Source organism: Alligator mississippiensis, chromosome 1, assembly GCF_030867095.1.
Source record: "Alligator mississippiensis isolate rAllMis1 chromosome 1, rAllMis1, whole genome shotgun sequence".
Lineage (NCBI taxonomy): Eukaryota > Metazoa > Chordata > Crocodylia > Alligatoridae > Alligator > Alligator mississippiensis.
The window spans coordinates 391,505,373-391,517,803 of record NC_081824.1 but is presented as its reverse complement, the minus strand read 5'-3'; the positions used below and the strand labels follow the sequence as shown (position 1 = coordinate 391,517,803).

The following is a 12,431-nucleotide window of genomic DNA, read 5'->3' as shown; positions in this document are numbered from 1 at the left end:
GAAGAGAAGCCTCAGCAGTACTTGTTGCCCACAGTCAGGAGGAGGAAGTAATACAAGTTCAGTAACGGTAGTATGTAAATCAAAAGAGTATATATCTCTTCTCCATGGGAATAGAGGGACCTAGGGAGAAGCTTGAACCAGGAGGTGGGTATTTCCTCCCCACACATGGGGAAAAGGACAGGGAGGGCACATAATCACCTGCCTTATGCTCAGTATCTGCTTTCTCATTGTGGGGGCCGAGGGGGAATCGAGGATCAGGAGTCCTCAGGAATGCTAGCTGGGGTTGCGGCTGCGATCCCGTGGCAGGCAGATGGGTACTCTCTATCAACGGAGCGGAATTAGGCACAGACGAGACACGTATCAATTGGAAAAACAGAGATGGCTTTACTTACACTGTAGAGTCATATACAGCGCAGGCAATCGTAGTTGCAACAATTCTACTCTCTAATCGTTAATCGAGCAGCTCTTGTAGACCAGGTAGCTCGGGTCTAACTCGGGCATGCAACACGGAGGATACGTCGCAAGGCTTCGCCAACGGGGAGTTGTTGGCAGGTGATCAAGCTGCTGGAGTTCCACTCCAGGGGGAATCGCGGAGTTCTCCAACTAGGGCGGAAATGCCCCCAACCTTTTACACGGCTAGCGAGCCAATTGCCAGCCGCCACGTGGGAATAATTTAACATCGGCCAATCGTACTATGCAAATTTGCATTTCCTCGGCGGGAACTCTATCCACGCCGGAACTCTTCCCCATGCCGAGACTTCCCCTGCCTTACCGTGCCTTGTGCTAGAAAGTTCCACTGTGTCGAGGCACTGATCCAAATCAGCTCTGACACTCATCATAAGTCTATATAACTTAAGAATGTATCATACATTGGCCATATATATGCGGTGGAGTCCCAGGATGTGTGAGAGGTGTGCAGCGTGATAAGGCAGATCTACCTGCTTTGAAATGCTGTGATAAGGAATTGAACCATTACAATTATTATTGGCCATTAATAAATCGTCATTAATATTACTATTACTACAAACTCTTATTAATATATTACTATTGGACTTAAGAGTATTATTGATTCTATTATTAGTATTACCTGTTATTATATTATAAGCCTATATAAGTCAGGATAAAAGTCAACTATAATTATAATGCATAATAGTTCAGTTGTTGAGAGAATCCTGAAGGAAGTGTTGTCATCCTCTTCATCTTCTCTTTCTTCCTTTCTCTTTCTGCCTCTTGTCACACCAACAGGGATCAATCAGCCTATGGCTAGCAGTGGAACAGGATCTAAAAACTGAAGTGAGGATACAAAGAGCATCAACATTTGTATTTGTACCTCTTGTGCACTCTGCGTACCTTTCTTCATGCCCATAAAATTCCACGAGCCCCATTTACAATTAATTTGAACTAAACAATGCATTCCCCCTAACCAGAAATAACTCTATCGGGGTGCATTCAGATGAGCGCACACGTGCCTCTTGCCCCGCTTCAAACCCCTTTGAGGTGGGGCAACAGGCACATGTGGGAACAAAAAAACTTTCCCCGCACTGCAAAATTGCAGCATGGGGAGAAAATTAGACTCCTGGATATCCCCAGGTTGACAGCCCCAGCAGCCACAGCCCAGGCCCTGCTGCCCTCCTGCTGCCCTGTGCTGCCTGGGGGGCTCTGCCAGAAGGCCCTGGAGCCCCCTGACCCCTGTTTCAAAGGTAAGCAGAGGCTTTTTTACCCCATTTTTTCTGGGGGGGTTTTCTGGGTTTTGTGATCATGCCTGAGGTTGTGGGGTTAGCCATGGGGGCCTGGGGCTGCAAGTTGGGGGGTGAGGCTGGGTGGGGAAGCCATTGAGGGGGCTTGGGGGAGTGGGGCTGGGTGGGGCAGCCATTGGGGGGGCTGCAGCAACTGGTGGGGGATGGGGCCAGGAGACAGCAGTTGAGGGGGGCATGCGGGTCTTGCAGGGGGGGTGGTAGCCCCTGCGGGGGCCATGTGGACCCCATTGGTGGGGCATACCCCTTGTGTGGAGGCTGAACCCCTTGTTTGGGGGTTGAACCCCATGTTGGGGGGCTGGACCCCCTGTTGGGGGGCCAAACCCCTTGTTTGGGGGCTGAACCCCTTGTTTGGGGGTTGAACCCCATGTTGGAGGGCTGGACCCCCTGTTGGGGGGGCCAAACCCCTTGTGTGGGGGCTGTACCCCTTGTTTGGGGGCCAGATCCTCTGTTGGGGGGCCAAACCCCTTGTGTGGGGGCCATCTCCTTGTAGAAGAGCAGCAAAATGTGTATTCATGAATTCATGAAACATGTATTTAGAGTTCACTTTATTATTATGATTACAGACTTGCTTTACCACTGTAGATATATCAATAAAACATTGTCCAACTGATTGCAGTCTCTGTCTTGCTATCTCTCTCTCTCTCATTATAGGTGTTGTACATGTGGAGAATATGGATTTGGGGGAATTTTACAGAGTGACTTTGGGATTTTTTTATCAGGGATTTTTCAGTTTCCAATAGGGAACACCAGAATTCCTGCTAGGGAGGCCAATGGCAGGAGCCTGCCTGCTCAGAGCTGGCACCTTGTACCCAACGGTCTGTGGCTGACCTCCTGGCCAAATGGGGGCAGGAAGACATGCTTGACAGTTCAAAGCAGGCCACCACATCCAGAACATCTTCCAGGTGATAGCTGCCCAGATGGCTGGGCAGGGGCACATATGGCAATAGTGCCGTACAGGGGTCAACCCTGCAACCACAGTTCACTGGCAGCTGGCCCACAGGGACAGATGCCTCTACTGGCTGTGCAGTCCCCATCCAGGTCTGGCAGGTGCATAGCAGGTCATAGCCAGGCAGTAGCCCCCAATGCCAGACCCCTGCAATGGGTAAAGGGTGCAGGGAACTCTCAGGGCTGCTTCAGCAGTCCAGCTGGCACAAGGGGTAGTGTCCCCAGGTACTAATTGGCTGGTCCCCAGAAGCTCCTGAGAGCGAGCAGCCCTGAGCTACTTGCCAGGGCAGCTATTTATACTGCTGGGGACAGCACAGGTGCTTTCCCCAAGCTCTAGCTCCGCCTGGCTGCAGATCCAGGACAAGCCAGGCAGGGTTATTTTGCCCCAAGTGGCACAATTTGCTTCATGCTAAAGTGCATGTTCGAGCACGTGCGCTGAAGCAAAAAGCCCCGGCTCAAATTTGCACCACTACTATTTGAGCTGCTGCAAGCACATGTGCTTCCATGTGTGGACGTGCCCTCAGAGTGCAGGGCAGTGGTATACCGATGGTAGTGGCCGGTATGGCTGCCCCAGCATGGAAAGGAAGTAGGTGCCATAGGTACATGTGAAGGGAGCACCACCTCTCTATGCTGGTTGCTCCCTCCTCCCTCCCCCCCCCATCAAAACCACCATAGAAGCTGGCTTGTTTGGAGCGCACATGGGAGTGAGGGCAGTGGCACCCTTGGCTTGTTCCCTGGGCCTTGGAGACCCACAGTACACTACTGATGCAGAGCCTTGTGCAAAGTAGCACCCCTGCCCACATGAAAAATCTATCCTGGGTGCCACAGTGAAAGGGAGTTGGTGAGCGTCTGGATGGCTTCACCCCACTGTGACCCTGAACTGCCCCTGTCTCCCTGAAATGCAGTGGCACCCTCTTGACCCTGCTGGTAGTCATACGGTCCTCCTGTCACCCCACTGAGTTTGGGAGAACAGGCTAGGCTGAAATTCTCTGCTTCTCTTGCACAGAGGCAAGATGAGTGTACCGACTTTTCACTTTCAGGCATCGTACCCATTTATTTAGGTATTTCTGTACACTCTGAAAGGCATCACTGAAAGTGTCCTGTGACCTCTGTAATTCAACATGGGACTTGTTGACCACATCTTTCAAATTCCACATGGTGTCTCACACTTCCTTGAGGATGGCATCATCCTTGTGCAGCGACTCACGGAGTTTGTCCCACCAGGCATCTGTGTGTTCTGCGCTAGCTCCTGAGGAGTCTGCCAAAACCTCAAGTGAGGTTTTTGTGGGACTATCTGCTTGCTGTCAAAATCTCTGCAACACTCTTCTGTACTGCAAGTGGGGCACCATTCTGGGCAGCCATGAGTCGCAGTGGATAATAAACAAAGAAAAAAGCAATGGTTGCTTTCCCCCCAAGAGGAGGAAAGTACACCCCCCACCCCCACCATGCAGTGCACAATATGCCAAGAGGCACAGAAACAGACCCCACAACAGTGGGACACCACTCGTACTGCCCAAAATTTACAAGTACTGGCTTCAGTAACAGGTCCACGACTGGCACTGCCTGTGCTAGCTGCAAAAAAATTAATTAAAGCAAATTATTAGTTTGATGTCTATTACATTATGAGCTATCAAACCCATCATGCATCACCACTGAAAGAACATGGCAACCCACGCACAGAAATGTAGAATTTCTCCCCCTCCCCCCAGCACCTCAAATCCAACAAGCACAAACCCAGGCATTGCCTAGCAGTGGCAAGAGGCACATTACAAGAGAGTTACCAGGTCTGGCATGTTCTTGGGTCTCGGTAACAGTACATGATGTATCAGCCACATGGGTTTCTTCCTGACCCGCCACCTCTTCTGCTTCCTTATCTGTGCTAGTCCGTGGAATGGAGGGGCTAAGTGGCACTAAGTGTATGGTGATGGATGGTTCTTCCTGCCACTCACAGTCATCAGGGAGTAGGGAGTAGACTCCATACAGCACCCTCAGAAGGAGCTGCTGCCACCTCCTCCTCCTCCTTCTGCCCAACCCTGGTGCTGAAAGCCTCCATACCCAGGTTGTCACTCACATCCTTGGAGAGAATGGTGGACAGCTAGTCGTAGAAGGGGGCAATTGTGTGACCTGCCCCAGAATGAGAGTTTGCATCTTTGGCTCTGTAAAACGCTGATCTCAGGAACTTGATCTTGCACTGGACCTGGGTCCAGTCATGATTGTACCCTTGTGCCTGCATGGCTTTTGTTATCTCAACATAAACAGGCTTATTTCTCTTACTTTCCAGCCTATGATCCTTTGCTCCAACCAAATGTCTATTAAGTCCTCCAGTTCTTCCCAGGTCCATGGGCATTAGAGGTATCAGCCACATTGTACATAATAAGTAAGTCAGGGTGGGAAAGAGAGGGGACAGAAGTGATCCATGTTTATTGGCCTGGAGCCAACTGTAGTTGATGAACAATCCTACTACCTTCCAAGGGTTTTTGGAAAAGGCCCTACATGTGAGATATCCTCCATTTCCTGGACACAATCAGTGCAGTGGGTTGAGGACTTGCTTATTCAGTCTTTCAGGCAAAATACCTCATTTAGCTGTTTTGTCTTAGTAGCAGTTGATTTAGCCTCAGTTTTGGAAAGGGCTTAAACAAATACTAAAGTTTATCCATATGTGGGATGGTGCCAAAGTACATACTTAAGTAGAGCACAAGTGGAAGTCCTATTGACCAAATAAGGATACTTTCCTGAGTCCTCATTATAAAATCTTGTGGGCAGGGGATATTGTATTTGCCCATCATCCAGAAGAAGAGAACCTGTGGGTTCCATCACAATAAAATACTGTCCAACAATAAAAATAATCCATTCAAGGTTTCAAGTAGTACTATTTTATACCAAGTTTATCAAATTTTTAAATAAACATTGTAACATGATGCCTTTTCAACTGCTTCTGCTCTCTTTATGGGCTATCTACCAAAAGACTTCGCAACGGAGCAGTGGCTTTTACACTGGGGAACGGGAAGTTTAATGAATCATACATACTTTATTTGACAAATATCAATAACCATTCACAAGTCTCCTCTTGCATAAACTATGTGAAGATTCCCATGTAAATGGTGCATAGCTTCTTTATGATTCATGTTCTCTCTTTTAGTACAATGCTAAATCATTTTAAAAAGTGTGGCTTTACCTGCCAAGCTTAAGGTAAATTTCCATCAGTGATTAAATACCTGTTTCATTCCCTATAATCCTTGTCAGTCATATGAATAGGCTGTAATGAAACTCTTTATCTTATTATTAAAAACACAAAATAGTCACACAAATGTGCTGAACAATATCTTTTTGGTAGATTGGCAGGCTAATTTATATATCCAGATTTAGAAGCCAGAAACAGAGTTATACTATAAAAGCTTTAAAATGCTGCAAAATGATTGTTATGATACCCAGCACAAACACATGCTTAAAATAGCAATTTTAAAGACTTTAAAAGGTTCTCTTCCTTCTTTAATAGATGAATATAGCATATAACTCCCAATAATGCTATAACTTCAACTGACCTTGACAAAGATCAAAAAAGTTGTTTAGACCATTGAAGTCAACCCCCCTGAAACATCCTGGATGTCAGGAGGAAGTTAAGTCAAGTCTGGAATGTAGGAGTTTTTCTGCCTTTGTATTTTTGGCCAGTTCTATTGGGTAACATTCCAGGAGATCCTATCATGTTTGTTTAATGTTTGTAAAATTGGAGAAAGGCAGCAGCACTAGCAATGAATGTTCACTAGATCACTGTACACCCCATGGGCACATCTCGACAAGCATGCATGTGCAGTTTGTAGTGCCTCAAAAAAGTATGAGGCTCTGCAAACCACATGTGGTGCATGTACAAGCTTTCATTGTGCTGCTAATTAATGATGCAATGTGGGGGGGAGGGGGAGGTTATACCAGCAGATCCCAGTGTCAAGAAAAACTGCCCCTAAAAAAGTGGTGCGGCACACATAACAATAGCATGCACCACGAGAAACTAGAACCTGGCCAGTCAGAACCATACCCTAGCTGCCAGCCAGGCTCCAAGCGGCCAGCTCAGCACTGCTGGTGCCCCAGGAGGTCCCCAGAACCCCAGGTAAGGCAGTTGAGGCCAGCATAGGTGCTGATTCCAGTCTCTGATACCTAGGTCACTTTGCTGCATGCCATTTGCAGATGACACCAAGCTGCGGGGAGTAGTAGGTATGCTGGAGGGTAGGGCCAGGATTCAGAGTGACTTAGACAAATCCAAGGATTGGGCCAAAAGGAATCACATGAGATTCAACAAGGATAAATACAAAGTCCTGCACTTAGGATGGAACAATCCCATGTACCAGTACAGGCTGAGGGCTGACTGGCTGGGCAGCACCTCTGCAGAAAAGGACCTGTGGGTTACAGTGAATAATACGATGAATATGATCCAACAGTGTGCTCTTGTTAGCAAAAAGGCTAACGACATACTGGGCTGCATCAGTAGGTGTGTTGCCAGTAGGTCAAGGGAAGTGATTATTCCCCATTATTCAGCACTGGTGAGACCACATCTGAAGTATTGTGTTTAGTTTTGGGACTCCCAATGCAAGAAGGATGTGGACAAATTGGAGACAGTCCAACAGAGGGCAACAAAAATGGTGAAGGGGTTGGGGCACATGACTTATGAGGAAAGACTGAGGGACCTGGGCTTATTTAATCTAGAGAAGAGGAGACTGAGCAGGGACTTAATATCAGCCTTCAACTACCTTAAGGGGGTTTTGTAAGAGGATGCTAGACTGATCTCAGTGGTGGCAGAGGACAGAACAAGGAACAAGGGTCTCAAGTTGCAGCAAGGGAAGTTTAGGTTAGATATTATGAAGAATTTTCTCACTAGGTGGGTAGTAAAATACAAGAAAAGGTTACCCAGAGAGGTGGTGGATGCTCTATCCTTGGAGGTTTTCAAAACCCAGCTATACAAAGCTTTGGCTGGGATGATCTAGTTGGGGATAGTCCTGCTTTGAGCAGGGGGTTGGATTAGATGACCTCCTGAAGTCACTTCCAACCATAACTTTCTATGATTCTATGAAGAAGCATGCCTGGGGACAAATAGAAGTGGCACAAATATATCACTATTTCTCACAGGAAATGTGTGCCCCCGCATGTGCATGGTCATTGGGATGGGCTCCCTGTGGGTAAGGAACCAATGCACCCTTGAATCCACCAAAGCAGCTGAGCCAAGATCCAACTATTCATGAAATATCAGTGTGAGCTGAATGTCCCCTTCCAGCTACAAACACAAGAAGGGACCTGAGCATCAAATTACAACCCACCAACACTAAGAGAGTTCAGATCCAGGTTCTTAGTTTGGCCCATTAGAATCCAAATTTCAGCCAAAAGTTTTGAATCTACATCATGGTGTGATTTTTATTCCTTTAGGATATTATTCTCTTATAAATTACAATTGTATTGGGTGTGGTCATAATAAAGTATTCAATCTTTGCACATTTTTGTCTACTTTTATATAACGTGAAATGTTACCTGGTATTGTTCCAATGAATCTCATGAACAGAGGGTTTGATTGAAGATTTAATAAAATTAACACTACTTCCTTACTTTCCTTTTTTCTTCTTAATCTTCTCTTCAAGATTAAACTCATCAGCACTTGACAAAAACTGCAAATAACAGCCAGATGCAGGAGTTGGTTTTATCTTTTTATGCAAGTATGTGGTGCTAATTAGTGCAAATTGATTAAACTTTAATTGCCTGATCCATGGCTAATTAATATTTATAAGATGAATGAGCAAGAAAACCAGACATTTATTAAAACACTTTAATGATTTTTCATATGTTTTGACAAAGCAAAGCAAATAGATGTTATGAGTTTAGATGTGCCAGACACAAGGACTATATTTCTTACCTGCTTCTAACTAGGAGTACAAGAAAACTAATCATTCCCTCCCCCTTCCCAGTCACTTTGGAGACTTTCTCCTGTATATACAATTGCATAGAAACTCCTGTTAATTTGTTGTTTGTACAATGTTCTAGTTTGTACTTTATGCCATATCTTGTTCAACAAACAGTGGGGTCCTGCTATGCCATGACTTATGCAAAACAATTTAAAAGTGCATCAGATGGAAACAGTGCACAAGCATCTTCATCCAAACTGGCTGAAACTGACTGAAGAAGCAATGCTTTAGTTGGCTCTCCCTCTTAGGGTGTAAACAGATGTTGCCCTGTACTGCCATAATTGTTTTTATGGAGGTACAAGTTGTGAGGAAACAGACCTCCTAGCCCCGCCATGCTCCAAGCGTCCTAGATGTTGCTGTGACCAAAGATAGTCATAGTTTGTGACACCTTAAAGGGGAGGACATATATTTGTTTACTAAGCATCATGGCAGTTCTCTTTCAGGAATCCCCTGCAGAAGATTCCCATGGCATACCTGCTGAGCTCCAACTTGGGGCATATGACTGTGACTAGGGGACCTCCATAGCAGTTCTGCCACTACTTTACCTTTTCCTTTATCTCTAGGAAGTCAGATTTCCAGCTACACATGCGTTCTCAATAACCTCCCCTTTAGGAGTGCTCCTAATTTGAACCTAGCAGGCTTGACCCCACTCTAGTCTTCCTAGCTAACTCCTGCTCACTAAAAAATAAGATGAACAGCTCCTAAAATCCTTTTGTTCTTCTGAATCTCTTCCTTGAAAAGCTACACATTGTATCTCCCAGAAGGCCTGGTTCTGAGCCATGTACTCCCCCTGTCATGTAACCCCTTTACTCATTCCCTTTACCTGGGGAGGTGAGATAAATTTGCCATTAGAGACTAAACCATTGCTCCTTTATGCCCAGCTTACCCAGTGCCAATCCTGTATACATATACTCACAAGATAAAAGGGCTTATTTCCATTTTTTTTAAATCTGCTATGGTACCAGCCCTGCATTTTTTCTGAGCAATTTAGTCCATGAGATTTATACCTCCCTCCTTTTTTGTTATAAAGAAATGTATAAATCAGTTAATTTTGTTTTAATACAGAGTGCTCTCCAAATGAATACATTTTGGAACAATGATTATATGTAAAATCACTGAACTGAAAACTGTTCCTTACTTTCTCAAGCCAGTTAGTAATTCATTTTAGACAATGCCATTTTGAACTCTTCTGCACATACACCCACACATACCCTTTTCACTACATTTTTTTAAAATTGTTCTGTAGCAAGAATTCAGCAGAATGCCTTTACTGTGACCCTATTAAGCAACCCACAAAATCCCTCCTAAACAAATAATTGTTTAAAAAATAACATGTTAAAATAATAAACTTCCTGTATACTAACAAGTAAATTACCATAACAAGCATATTAAAAGAACATACTTACGGCTTTCAGTTGAAGAAATGTTCTCCAAACTACATACTGTAATACAATGGAGCATATGGAGTCCTTTTAAATGAATGAATATGTCCTAGCCTGCAGCCAACCAATGATGATAAACCCAAAAACAGGAACTAAAATAATCCTTGGAGCATGTAGGTGGGTAATGCTAAATTGAAGAATTTTCTGTTGAACTGAATTGTCTACTAGACACAATATAAGTGCTCAGATGACAACTGAAATACACAAAAGATAACATTTATGGAGAGCACACAAAATGTGTGGCTTCATACAAAACAAAGGCTTAAGTAAACATGCGAAGCAAGTTTTTCCCCTCTAATCCATGATATATTGATTTTCTACAAACATTCCAGCCCCCACTGACATTATTGTAGCTAGTAGGTGTAGAACAAGCCCATATCTTAGAGCCACAATGAAATACAAAAAATGCACACTGAGGCTCACACAAAACTCTAATTATTAGGAATGAAGTAACTTCTGGACGAAATGAGAATGGACCTAAATCTAAGCCACAAGTTCAAGCTCAAATAAATTAATGTAATAAAGGATTATAAAATACTTGACAAAGATCAGGTTCCTGGTATTCTCCCCTTTACCATGCTAACCAATATTATATTGGTTCTTATGTTACCTTGCCCTCCTCAATCTATCTATACCTTTCTGTTGTATTCCACTTGGAACTATCTCCAGTAAAGGATGTACTTTCCATTAACAGGATTTAGGCAGACTTTAGCCACCTAGATATAAAATTATGATAAACCCCACATACACATTTTAGTTTCTTAATACTGGCTGAGCCTAAAACTCAGTAGGCACCTCCTTTTTGACCTGAAGGTACCTGTAGTTTTGTTATCAGCCTGAATAGTTATGTGCGCAGCAAAAGAATTTGGGCCTCTGGAATAGGAGGAGGTGGGGGAGGCAGTGGCTGAATTTTTACTTCCTTTCACAGGGACAGCTGCAGCTGTTACTGCCACAGTGTGCTGCTGCAACAGTGCAGACTTCCCCGGGGCTGCCATTCTGGTTCCCCTTCTAAATTAGCACCCACCCACTCACCCACTAATTATGTAGCTGGTGCCTAGCTCCTACCTAGGCTCCACTGGGATCCAGAGAGTTGGAAGAGTAGCATTAAGCCCCTGACAGCAGTGCCTTTTTTCAGAATCCAGAACCTTGTGTTAGGGATTTAGTCTCCCCATCCACCCAGAATAGGGATCCTAGAGATGGCTGACTAGTAGAAAACACAAAGCATGGTGATAGTCTCAAACAATGTCCCTCTCCCAAGAGGAGACAATTTATTGAGGGCTATAGGCAGGTACTCCATACACTCAGGATCTCGAGTCCAGAATTCTCTCCTGAGATTACAGGCCAGACTCTAATTCATCTCTAAATTACCTAAAGAGAATTTGGATAGATTTAAACCTCTAAGTCACAAAAGAATCTAGATCAGTGGTGCTCCAGCTTTTGGCCCCACAGGACAAATGAGTGGCACAGAACTAATCTGCAAGACAGATCAAGCCCTACACCCCAGGATTGGGCTCCACATGCCAAGATGGGCCCTGAGGTTCAGTCCTTCCCCCTCCCTGACCCACACACCAAGATGGAGCTCTGGGGCCCAGTGCCACCCCCAACCAGACCCTTGCACCAAGAATGGGCCCTGGAACCTGGCACCATCCCTGTGTGCTAGGATTGGTCCCCAAGACCCATTGCCACCCTGCCTGGCTCCACCTACTGATATCAGGCCCTGGGACCCAGTGCTACCTCCACCCAGCCCTGTGTTCCTGGATTAGGCCCTGGGGTCCAACAGTGTTCCTATCTGGCCTGCATGCCGGGATTGAGCACCTGGTCTAGCATGCAGGGCCTGGTGGGATCACTCCCCTGCTCTCAAATTCTGGGGCCCATGGAGAGCCCCATGGGCCAGATGACACAGCTCCAGGGGCTAAATTTGGCCCCTGGGCTGGGGGCTAGGGACCCCTGGTCTAGATCAATCCCACTCAGTGGGCACATCTACACATGCCTCTAATTGAGCAGTTGGTACTGCACAGTACCCACTGATTCTACACAGACTCAGCAGCACACAGTTATTTTTAGACCCTCTGTCACTGTAGCAATGAATTACAATGGTTTAGCTCATTGATACAGCGACATAGCATTGGCATCACAGTTTGTGCCCACTGAGGTGCCCAGCGGCTGCAAAACTAATTAGGTACTTAAATTGCGTAGTTGTCTGATCTTGGCCTGAAAATATTGCTAGGTGCCCAGATTGATGACTGTGCATACTCAGAATCAGTCCAGACAAGTCACATAAACAACCTATTTGTGTGTAAATGCCTCTGCAGCCCTAAGTCAAATGCTTAAATTCCAGGAAGGAACCA

At 45.5% G+C, this 12,431-nt stretch overlaps 1 long non-coding RNA gene across 1 annotated transcript; it reads right to left on the bottom strand.

The window, feature by feature from the left end:
• Positions 1-366: 366 nt before the first annotated feature.
• Positions 367-10,240, bottom strand: LOC109283457 (uncharacterized). The gene is made up of 3 exons (XR_002090619.2): positions 10,048-10,240; positions 8,214-8,347; positions 367-1,288 (listed from the first exon to the last, which is right to left on the bottom strand). It is a non-coding gene; the product is annotated as an uncharacterized LOC109283457 (long non-coding RNA).
• Between the last annotated feature and the right edge of the window lie 2,191 nt (positions 10,241-12,431).